Source organism: Chroicocephalus ridibundus, chromosome 9 (genome assembly GCF_963924245.1).
Source record: "Chroicocephalus ridibundus chromosome 9, bChrRid1.1, whole genome shotgun sequence".
Classification (NCBI taxonomy): domain Eukaryota; kingdom Metazoa; phylum Chordata; class Aves; order Charadriiformes; family Laridae; genus Chroicocephalus; species Chroicocephalus ridibundus.
The window spans coordinates 43,112,786-43,125,328 of record NC_086292.1 but is presented as its reverse complement, the minus strand read 5'-3'; the positions used below and the strand labels follow the sequence as shown (position 1 = coordinate 43,125,328).

The window sequence follows — 12,543 nt, the reverse complement described above, 5'->3', positions numbered from 1 at the left end:
CAATAGACAGGCATCACGTTTCAATGTCTCTACTGCTACAGGTCTCTCATAGAACCTAGAACTCATTTTTAGAGGAAGTCTATTAAAACAACTAGAAAACCATGACAAAAAGATAATTCAGTCCTATGTTCAGAGCACTGTCTGCAGTGCCAGTTACCCCCTGCAGGAGTTAATACTCTGACCTTCACACTTCTCCAAGGGCAACACAGGCTGGACAGAGTTGTACCAACACCTCCAAGTTCAGTGGGTGACCCTAGAACTCGGCAAAACTGACGGCTTAGAAATTATGCAAAGTTTTTGCACGGGAAAGACAGATTTGTCAAGTTCCTGGCATCCTAGCAACCGCTCCATGGCTGCAGCCCATGTATCTAACCCTAAATGCAGAAAGAAAGAAAGAAAAAAAAAAAAAAAAAAAGGATTTCAAGGTCAAAACACTGTGTTTAATTTTCTCATGAATAATGTAAGAGCAGCAGTATGAAATCTTGCCTTCTGCCCCAATCATGGTTTCTCAGTCATCAGAATTCTAGTGGTGTCTTTCCATCTCTCTCCGACTCTCATAGGTAGATACTTGACAATTCAGTAAACTAAACTGAAATGAAGGCTCAACAGAGCACAAAATTTGAGGCTAGTTGCAGCCTTTGAACCAGACTATTATGATATTTTGGGTCAGTGAGTAGGAAAACAAGTTGGGATAGAGAAATGTCAAAGTGTAAAACTGTCAGAAAAAAAAAAAGATGTCAGAAACAATATACTTTCATTCCTCCCTGAAGATGACTCTGTTCGTGATACAATACAAAAATCATTTTACACACCAGAGAGCCATAAAGTCCTTTCAGATGGAATTGCAGCAACTGATATCTCGGTCTCTGGAGCAAGTACAGTGAGCTTCATCACTCTTGATCTCATGTTTCAAGAGCTGACTTTAACCATGAAATTTTACTGGTAGCACAAAATTTTTTCAATATAGCTAAGCTGATGGTTTTGCAGCACTGAGAAAAGGAGACACATTTGTTTTGATCGTTTTATCTCCTCAGAGACAAAACCAAGAATTTAGAGAAAGATGTAAACTTCAAATCGCAGATCTTCTACATGGGTAAGTTAGAAGTTATACTGTTTCCTTAGCCAGGAAACACAGAAGTTCAGTTAATTTGCTGATCGTTCTGAAAGCCTGACAGTCAACGTTTCAACACTGTCTTGGGGTTTTTTTTAAGCAAACCACAACATATAGCCTATAATGTAATCACTAGAAATATCCTTATGAAAAGGTAGCAAAGATACTCGCTAAATCCACTTAGGATAAATTTGCACATGCTCAGGTATTAAAATCAATGACAAGAGAGAGAAAAATCCAAAGCGAAGCATGAGCAACGCTGTAATTCTTAACTCAGTTGCACCCTGAAATAACTTGGCTGAACTTTTTCCAATGAGACAGCGCTAGGATTCAACGCTTAACTTCAGCCATTGTGTGAAGTATCTAGCGTGACCTCGCTGTAAAAGAACAAATAATTTGTAACTGGAGCAAGAATGTGTCCTTCAACAAACATTTCTGAGTATAGGTAATACAGGAGGGAAGAGGAGCTTGAAGGCTCTAAGTGCCTCAGAAAATGACAAAAGATGGAAGGTTTCAGATTTTACCTAAGAACTAGATCACCAGTAACCACAAGTGATCACTATCATCCTAAAACCGTTAGCAGATTCATGTAAAAATGCTTATGAAGGTCTCCTGCCACAGCCCAATGAACAGCTGTCCACATGCCATGTGCCACTTCCGCAGTGGCTTTAACTGGGGTCTTTGCTGAAAGCTCTGTGTTCAATGCCAAAAAAACCTGAAGAGACGCAAAAGTTTGAGTTCACCCTGGGATGGTCACTGAAGGACCATGTAGACACATGGGGAGTTCTCCCCGCCCCAGCTCTCTAGGTGGAGAAGGATGCTCTTCAAGACAGACAATCTGGCACTCATGAGCATTAAACTAATATCAAATATTTAAAAATTATAGTTGTAAATTAACATGCATTTCCTTCTGTACATTAACTACTGAATTGGGTCATCCCCAGCTCCCAGGGGAAAGCCAGCACGAATACACTTTGTCAATCACTATCTATTGGACTCAAGGGGTCCCTTAGCACACCAGCCATTTAAAACTGGACTGGATGGGCCACCAGAATACATACTGTTGGAAATCATTTTGCATTCAGCCCTGAGAGGACAGGGTTGTAAAATGTTTCCAAACTATCATCGATCTGACTCCACGCTATGTCTGTTTGCTAAAAAAAGGTAAGAGTAAAAGCAGAGTTAAAATAGCCACCTGCGAAAAACGCTCAGCTTGATCCATCCAGGTCAAGGATCCTGGAATGTAAATCCAATGCAATAGAAGGCTATAAAATAATGGACTTGATTGTTTTCAAGAGGGTCTTTCTCTCTCCAGGAGTACTGCATGGTGCCTTCAGAAATACAGCGCCCTCAATTAGCAGAAGTAGTCTTTGAGTCAATCCGTTGAATTGAATCTAGGATCTAGAAGTCTATTCTTTTCTCATGCTTATTCCCTAATCAGATAGTTATTCAGCAGGAGACGACAGCAAAGACAACTGTCAAAGTGTTTTCATCAGCTGAAATGTATCTCAGATGCCTTGCAGATGACCTGCACCCCACCTGTGATCACACAGTCTGTCATCCCCCCTCACCGAGATCACTGTGCCAACCAAAGTAATTCCTTCCCCAGAAAAGTAAGGGTAGGTATGTATCTGGAAATGTATTTTAGGGCACTTGGACAACTAAGAAGAGGAAGACCAAGCACCAAATAATCAACCAGGGATGAGTCAGCTGCTTCTTGCAGATAGCTCACAGGGAACAATCTGGCTTATTCTAATATTTATTCTATTACCGTATTCCCAAAGAGCTTAAAAAAATGGAAGAAAATATCCTTTTTCCCCCAATTAATGTTAAAGCTGTGGAACTCACTGCCACATGATGAGAACCAAAAGTTTAGGTGGATTCAGAAAGCCATCGGACAAAATAAGAAATCTCTCTTATTGCCAAGTAACATCGAATGTATGTGCAGACAGGAGAGGTTTCACTTAACCTGCTGTGAGATGGGACAGTGGGCAACGCAATGAGGAGTTAACATCACGCTGAACCACACCAGCATTCAAAATCCCAGCCCTGGTCAGTATATGAATTTGAAGAGGCAGACACTCAACTTACACGACCCAAGTGTATGCTGCTGGTTTATACTTGTTCAACATTTGGCCCGTGAATTTTCCATCATTGAGAGGTCCATGTACAGCCATAGAAACACAACTGCACAGGTAAAAGCTCCTAGGCTCCTCTTGGTGCCCAAGCTTGTATTGATGGTGTTGACTCACGGGTTTGTTGATACTGATCCTGACTGGCCTTGCAGAACCCCAGGAAACCTCCCAACACCTTTTGGGAATCAAGAAGCATTACTGATTTTGCATAAATGTATACACAAAGAGGTGCAGAAATACTGAACTATAGGGTCAGAAACAAGAGGCAGTAGCAGAACAACAACCTGGATCCCAGTCCAAGGATCCTCAAAATCCAGTAATTTAGGCATATCAGCACGAAACCTTGAAGTGGATTCTGGCTGCAGCCACTGTGGTTAGAAGCTCTTTTCTTTGTCATTTCCCTCTAATCAAATGTTTTACTTTGCGGAGACAAATTACATTCCTAGCTTTTATTTACTCGGGGACTGCTGTGACCCAGCAACCAGCTCCAACACTCTTCCGTCAGGTTTAAAATGCTGATGGCCAAATAGCACGAGAGGTGATTCATCTTTCAAATACATCAAGCTGCTTCCAATTGCCTGACTGCTTTTCGCACACCAAGGAATGGCTGGCTTAGGGGTCTGATATTCAGAAGAAAGAGGATTCCTGCAAGTGACATTTACAATACATTCACAGATGTCCCACACCGGTATATGTAGGCTCTTTTCTTCTTGAGTTTCATTGCGCTGGGGAAGGTATGGAAGTCATTCATCAATAGGCAGCATCTCTACAAAACAGCCACATCTCCTGCCACCACATGCTCAAGACAGTGGAGCAACCTCTTTTTGCTCCCAGCCATGGTCAAACTGCAGTCTGACACCATGATGGAGAGCACAGCGGATTGAAAACAGACAGGCTACAAGCTAGCCAAAATTTTGTCAAATCTTATTTTATTAAGAAACAGTTTTTCTATAAAGAGGTAAAAAAAATAATTCCAGGAATTATTATTTTTTTCCCGATACAAACTTATTTAAGAGATAGAAAAATTAATTATCAGGGAATTTGAGAGGGAAAGGGTAATCGTCAAAAAACTGCTTCAGTGCCAGAAAGAAAACTCAGTCCATCACCTTCCTACCGCCAGGGTGGGAGCACGATGGCATTCACTGGGAGGCCTGAGCCCAACAGACTGGCTGCTCGTAACACTATCACACTCCCCCAAACCCAAAGTCCCTCCTTCCTTCCCAAGTGCTCTCTCCACAAGAGGACAAAGCTGATACACAAAGATACGGATAGATGTCTTTGTTCCAGCTGTTCAATGGACAAAGAAATCAGGGCAGTTAATTAGTGCTCGCAGCTGGCACAAATTTAACTCTTCTTTGGAGATACGGACCATAAAAACCAGCCTAAATCTCCATCCCAAAATCAGACACAACTGTAAGGGCTGAGGTATGATTTCCAAAGGATGCAAGTCAGAGGTAATGGCTCAGTGTAACCTCTTAAACTTCTGCAAATGGAAAAAAAAAATATATTAAAGAAGAGAGTCCAGCACTAATTCTTTTCTTTATTAGAAGTCAGTGCAGACCATATGTGCTCCAACTTTCTGGACTGAAGACAGCCACCTGGCACCAAAGTACTGCACCCAATTAGTGTGATGGATTGATTTCTCCAAGAGGCCAAATTAATGCAAAGCATTAGTGTTATCCAGCTTGTATCAGCATCTCACAGTTCGCAGAGCAGGTGACACCGGCCTGGCAACACCATGAAGATACGGGGAAAGTGTGCATCCCTAACGCTGGCCGGCTGGTCAAGTGCACAGCCGGGATTTGAGGAAACCTCGGGTGACTGCCACGAGGCCTCTGCTTAGGTAGGACACTTTACTCAGCCCCTGATGTCTGCAGCCTTGGCTGCAAGCTGCTAACACACCTTTTCGTTACCCAGTTGCTCTTTGCCCAGTAAATCCCATGCCTTACATCGCACTTCGATACCTTGCCAAAAAGGACTTATTTTCCTTCTCCCATTTACACACGGACAATACCTTCTTCTGCCTCTCAGAATTATTATAGGCAACCTTGGGGTCCCATGTTTTGTTCATGGAAGGAGTGCTTTTTGCAGGCAAGAGAACTGGTTAAATTCATCTGCCAAGCCATCACAACAGCAGTAACGTGGATCACACTTAAAGGGTCCCTTTGCAGGTCACAAAGTCTTTTCAAACTAGAAGCAGACAAAGAGCACTTCAGGAACTCTCACTGTAAGGAAAAATAGCTCTGGAGTCCCAACCGCTGTAACAGACTCAACAGCTTCGGCTTCAAAAATGAGGCAGAATTTCACTTTTCCATAGACCCAAGAGCAGATTTCTTTTTTCCTTTGTAAAGCCAAAAGCAGGAGCAAACCACATGAAAAGGAGGTAAGGCAGTAAAACGAAGCTCTCGTCCCTGTTCAAGTTTCTAGTCACTGCCGCAGTATGCTTCGCTGTACGAGAATAATAGACTCTTCTCCTGGCATTTTGGCTGCTGCAGCCCCAGCTGGAGTACAAACACGCACCGAAAGCCACAGAAAAAAAGAATAATGAAAATACGTTATTAATTTTTTTAAAAGCTAAACAAAATTTAAAATAATCAATTTGAATATGGCGTGTAAGTTTATTTTAATTTGAAACTGCGACAACTGTACCGATAAACTTATTACAGCCTCTTTACAAACGGACAGGTTCAGGGCAATACCAAATGGTAAATTATAACCACAAACCTTCAAAACTGCAGGCTGCTAAACACACACCCAGCAAATCAAGTTGATGTTTACGAATAAAGCTCTAGTGACATAACTATACTTTAAATATGGGGGAGTAACCTAGACTTCCAAGAACATCAACAAAAATACCTTTGTTTTCATTTTGATGGGTACGCCTTTGGCCAGACTGGTTTGTACTCTAACACCGAGTGTTTTATGGTAAATTACAGAGGCATTTTGCTCTCACACGTGAGCCCCAGGCTCCCCAAAGTCGCTGGTCTGGTGTGATTTCATAGCTAGCAGAGCATCAGAACAAACAGATAGTGCAGGACCCCCCTTGGTCCCTTAGAGAAAATAACTCATATTCCAAGAATCAATTCAAGGGAGAGCAAGGAAAGCGGTAGGGCTATCAAAAGCTTAATTTACTGATAAATTGGTAATTTCCTCTCCCCACGCACCATGTTTTCTTTACGAGGCAAGAAAAGGGAAGAAAATTAGGAACAAGTAAAATAGTATTTCGCAACTGGAATAATTTGCTCAAGCAAGTATCTTCCCAGATGCCCTGTTAACAGAATGGCTAAGCAAGATCAGCCAAGCAGTGATCATCAGGCCAAGCAGACCAACTCCTTACATGCACTGAATTGTCTGAGAAGACATGGCAGGGCAGGGGAATAAGCATCACTTAGAGACGTAAAGGGAAAAAGTGTTAATGGTTTCATAACCCAGAAAAACATGAAGAAGGAAACACCTACAAATTTATGCTTGGCTAAAGGTCACCAGGGTTTATAAACCCCATAGTTTCCTCCTTCCTTCTCCTCTCTCCTGAGATCCTTGTTAAAAAAGCATTTACAACCCCCTGGCATGGCTTTGTTCTAAGATGACTCCTTAGTTTCCCCTTCTTTAAGTTCCTTTTGACAGGTTTGCCCAAGGGCATGTTGGAGCAGCACCTCACAGACATCTGTTGCTCCGGCTTCCTTTTCAAGCTTGCCAAGAGACATCAACTGGATTGCTTTGCAAATACAGATGGGAGGATGCAACCTACGGGTATAACCTACATGGCATCCTTTTTATAGGTAAAAATAATAAAAGCAAAAATAACCACGGCCTACGCACAAGCTCCAGTCCCCGCCTTTTTATAATATCATGTTATGGTAGCAGCTGGCCGCGCCTGCTAACGCCCTGTTCTTTGGCAAAACCTAGGTCTCTTTAGCCTGGAGAAGAGAAGACTGAGAGGGGATCTCATCAATGCTTATCAATATCTAAAGGGTGGGTATCAAGAGGATGGGGCCAGACTCCTTTCAGTGGTGCCCAGCGGCAGGATGAGGGCCGAAGAGCACAAACTGGAACACAGGAAATTCCACCTCAACATGAGGAAAAACTTCTTTACTTTGAGGGTGCCAGAGCACTGGAACAGGCTGCCCAGAGAGGTGGTGGAGTCTCCTTCTCCGGAGATGTTCAAAACCCGCCTGGATGCGTTCTTGTTCACCCTGCTCTGGGTGAACCTACTTTGGCAGGGGGTTGGACTAGATAATCCCCAAAGGTCCCTTCCAATGCCTACCATTCTGAGATTCTGTGAAAATGAAAAACAGGAGCTTATCGACAGGGATCGTAAACTAGAAGGCTCTCACCTCCTGGAAACAGCGCACACCAAGAACAGTCATGATGGAAAGTCACCCAACAACTGTTTGCAGGGCACTGACAGAAAACCGCAAGTTCAGCCTTCCCCACAGCAGAAACATCTCTCTCGGATGCCAACCACTCAGCTCATAGCTTGACACGGCCAATGTCACAGCTCTGGTTCTGCTAACAAGATGCCTGCATTCGCGGAAATTCTTCACAGAAGAGGCAGCTCCTTTCATGTGAGACTGAGGGGTCCCATCATCACTGCCCTCTGCAGATGCCACCTTCCTTCAACCATGCAGAGAAACAGTCTGAGGACATTGTGGCGACTTCCACTCTCACATGTAAAGACCAAATTAAACCTGGCTTTTGGAGGCAGCGCCTAAATTATGCTCTCAAAAGTGGTTTGGCGTCTGTCCATGAGATTGGGAGTGTGGTGCTCAGCAGCCAGCGCCAGGAGCAGAATGGAGAACAGCCACCATGACAAGTGCTGATGTGAAGTGAGACAGACGGACAGAAAGGCTGCAGACAAGCCCGTGGAGAGCGGTAGCGGGGACTGATGGAGCGCCAGATGGTTACACAGCAAAGTTTTGCCTTCCTTCGTGGCTAACAGCATTGCCCTTTGAGCAGCTTCACTGTCAGTGTAAAATCTGTTCTCGTTCAGGGTCTCGTTGATTAATATTTGTTCTCTGGTCCTCCCGCACGGGTGCAGTGTAACGATGCACAGGTCCCAGCTGCTGCAGTGGCCACGAGCGAGAGAGCGAGAGAAGGGAAGGAAGGTTCTCATCCATCTACAAACAAAGTGTTTGTCTTGCAGTTTAGACCCAAATAAACCATTTGGAAACTCGCCCCAGTGATTTTGGTATTCTATAGGCGCTGTCAAATGCCTCAGTGAGAAGCTGGTTCCTACGGATGGGAGGGGTTTGCCTGCATATGTCTGTGCACACATGCATGGGATGATCCAGGCTGCCTAAAATAACTGCCTAAGCACTGGCAGTCAGAAGCAGATGTCTCTGATGACCTTGATACTGAATATTTTGGAGGTCATGGGAAAACCCCTGTTTGAGTCTTTAATAACTGTGACCCTGAGCAATAATTGGGTGAATATTCCACTACCAGACCTAACTTATACAGCTGTACATTGAGGATCACAAAAACAAGTCCCTCCGCACTACAGGATTTGGGAGACTGCAAATACCATCACTTTGTCCTGCCCTGTCTCACCCCCAAGGCCAGGCTCTCCGTCTCTGGCACCTACAGGAGCTTTGGCGCTGAGAGGAACAGAACAAGGACTGCCCTCTTGCCTTCGAGCAGGCAGATTTTGGCTGCCACATAAGTGAAAGCCACAGAATCAACCCTCAACAGTCCACAATAACCCACTGCACAATATGTGGATCCTTAAAGAATATTACTGTTCTAAGAAGTAAGTTTAGCATTTGAAGGGACTTGCAGAGAGTCAGTGGGGAATACACCACCATTCCTCACGCACATAGTAAATGTTATTCCCACCTTGCAATTCTCCAGCACAAGTATTCCCAAAGTTCCATCCCCTTTCCCAGGAAAGGCAGTGAGCAGCATATTAAAATAGGCTCCTGTACACAAAAATCCCAGGAAAAACTTCAAGCTTTTACCTCCATATTCATGCACTAATGACACCACAGCTGCTTGCGATCTATAAAATTACAGCTATAAGATTACAGCACCGGTAATGATATAAATAGACGATGATGGGCACAGATAATGACAAAGATGAACGGTCAGGGATTTATCACCCATCAGGTGATGCATTAGCAGATGATGGCCAACAGCAGCAAAGCAGCCCTGGATGGCTTCGCCCCATTCATATCTTGAGCTCCAAATCCGCTGTAAGAGTTTCCCCTTCCTGAGCAGCTCCCCAGCACTGGCACGGTGGTATTTCCAGTCCTCGCTATCCACAGACGAAGCTGCTGCCTGACCTCTGCTGCACCAGGGCCAACATGCCACCGGACCCCATCGCCTCCCCGCCTGCCAGGGATGTGTCCCAAACCCTGTGCTGCGCGTTAAAGTCCAGCGCCGCGTCGTGACCTACATCAACCAGCGTGACCACATAGGCAGGCTGCTTACAGCTAAATGAAAGGCCTAAAAACTTGAAGATTTGGAGGATTACAAGGGAGATGAGGCTGAGTCAGGGCCTAATCCTAAGTATTTGCCCAATTTTGTGTGCTAAAATGAGATCTCTGTGACACCACATATTGCAAGTTTTCTTCCTTGTATTTGTTCACAACCTTGCAGTGTTTGCCATCTCAGCCCCTTTCTTCCCCATAAATTTCACCACCAGAGCTTGGAAGACCCCACCTTATATGAGTGGGACCCCCTGATTTGCGTTAATCTTGACACAGAGACTGACCTGAACACACAAATCCTCCGTTTCCCCATCACTCTGACAGTAGTGCTCCTTCATGCCAAAAGCCAAAACAACAAAAAACCCCAACTGATGAGTAATAACAAAAATGTGCTGTTTTTTCACAGCATCTTCTTGACTAGGTACATGGAGAAACATTTTAATCAGGAAAATCAGGATCTAGAGCTGCATCCCAACGATGCTGGTGAAATGTCGATTGCTCAAAACGTGTAAAACTGGATGCATTTATTGCTCCTCAGAGCTGTTCCAGGAATACAAGGGGTCTATAAAGAAGATGAAGCTATTCTGTAAAAATTACTTTAACTGTATCGGAAATCCTCATCAGATTAGAGGAGCACCGTAAGCAGCAACACAGCTCTGTCAGCACAGGTAAGGCGGAGGTCGTGTGTCGGCTGGTACTTGCCATTGCTCCCCTTTTGTCACAACCTGTCCCCAGGCATCCCCAGGGGACAAAGCCCGATGAAGCGGCTCCAATGGCATTTCACAGCTGCACCACGTGGCGTAAGCAGCCCTGCCTGACGCCATGCAATGACCAAACAGTCCTCGGCCTAATGAAATTTCTTTAAATATCTTAATTAGACACTTTGTCTCTCTCTATTTAGTCGCACAAATATCACAGAACAGGCAAATGCAAGTCGGGAGCATAGAGAAGGGGAGGAGGAAGCTCCCGGGAAGAAGGAAGAGGACTCAGCCACAAGCTGCCCAACTAAGGAGAAGAAATTCAGAAATGTGAAGTTTGGTTTAAACACCACGTTTCCATTACATTTTCATGAGAAAAGAAATATCCATGCTCTGAGGGTTCAATTACTGACAGGACAGCATCAACACAGGAAAAGTACTTAGATTCCCAGAAAAGTCAGGGAGCCTTAACTATGGTTTAAAAACTAATCCACCACCATCGCACTGTAAGACCCCGATGAAACGTGTACAGGGTTTTAAGGTTTTCCAGGGAAATTTTAGACAGAGCACTAGCATTTCATGGATCAGACAATCCAATTTTAGGGTTTGCCTGTGCTAGGAAGTTTGCCTGCCGTGGTTAAAACGGCTTCCTGCTCACCCAGCCACATGCACCTCAGTGTGGGTGCAGTTGTGTTTGCAGCAGTAATTGCATTCGAATAGCTTATTCGCTTTTGTAAGCAGTATAAACTATACCAAATAAGACACGTGTTGCCCTCAGCCCTGCACTGGGAAAACCACAAGTACAAAACTAAAACCATGTTTTTTTATTGACCTATGTTTTCCAGTGTAGGTAAATATTTGAACGCTCATAGAGACAAGAGACGAGCAAAGAACTGCGAGAGAAGATGAAACAGCTCCCTTTCCAATTTGCATGGATTTACTGGTGCCTTAGCAGTGATGTTTCATGCCGTATCTTCCCCCAGGAAAGGAGGAAATGGGCTGACATCCCATTATCTTTTCCACCCTGCAGTACCACCTCCAAATTAGCTCTACATGGAAATAAACTCTCTCCTAAAGCAAATAAAACTTTTCCTCATAGCACAATAGGTCTTTCTTCTAACTCAAGACTACCATTTTAAACACAAACTTGCTCCCCTTATACCAATTTCTTAACACTAATGGTGTGATACACAGGCACAAAACACCTACTCTTAATGCAGCTCTGAACCTTGGTCAGGATGCGATATTAGTAGAGCCGCAGTTAACAATTTATTGGAACCATTTTCACACCGGAAAACTTGGTTTTTCACGCTGCAAACTGAAAGGGACAGTTTCAAGTCCTTTCTCTTCCAACCACTGCCATTTTTTAATCGCCCCTGTATTTTCCCCAAGATGCCTTCAAAATGCACAATACCATCTCGTCCTGTCTGACACAATGCTCTGCTTAGAAGTTGCAAATTAAAAGAAAAATTAAAAAGTAAATAAATACTCAAAAAGATAACCCCTGGATTAGTATCTGAAACTTGCTTTTTGACCACAACACTAAGATTTTAGTGGCTCATTCTGTCTCAGAAAGGGAAGGAAGACGACGGTGCTGCTCCAGTCAAGGTATCCCAGCTGGGATATTGCCACCAAGGCTGGTGGCAATGCTGTAAGCTGGGCAGAGCAGTGGGATTCATCTCATCTCCCATCAAGTGACACCATCATTTTGGAGGATGAAAGCAAGGCAACCAGAAACACCATCCAGACCCTCTTGCTGACTCCCTACTTTATCCATTTAGTTCAATGTCTTCTCTGACCGGAGCTTTTGTGGGGTTGGTCTACGTGTGCCTGGACACCATCCTGCCTCCTTCGCCCACCATGACAAGCGCAGGCACTCACTGCAGCACGAGGATGCCAACGTTCAAAGCACAGACTGAAGCTGCTGGGTGGCACTGCCTAACCCACTCAAGTGCACAACTAAGAAGGATTTTATTAGCCAACATGGTTTCTGCACAGGAGCTATTTAGCTTGTTAATCTTACGGAGCCTGCCTCTTTCCAAACAGACCCAGGGTATTTCTTTGCCTGATGTGGCCTCACTGATTCATGCAAACGGCTGTCCTTGCCTTGTCATTTCTGCCTTTCCCCAGGGAAACCCAGTCAGCAGACAACACAAAACCTACAGAGCATC

The 12,543-nt window shown here is 44.2% G+C and overlaps 1 protein-coding gene across 1 annotated transcript in view; it reads right to left on the bottom strand.

The window, feature by feature from the left end:
- The window catches only part of SLCO3A1 (solute carrier organic anion transporter family member 3A1), a 148,914-nt gene that overhangs the window by 70,057 nt on the left and 66,314 nt on the right, over positions 1 to 12,543 (bottom strand). The window lies entirely within an intron of this gene.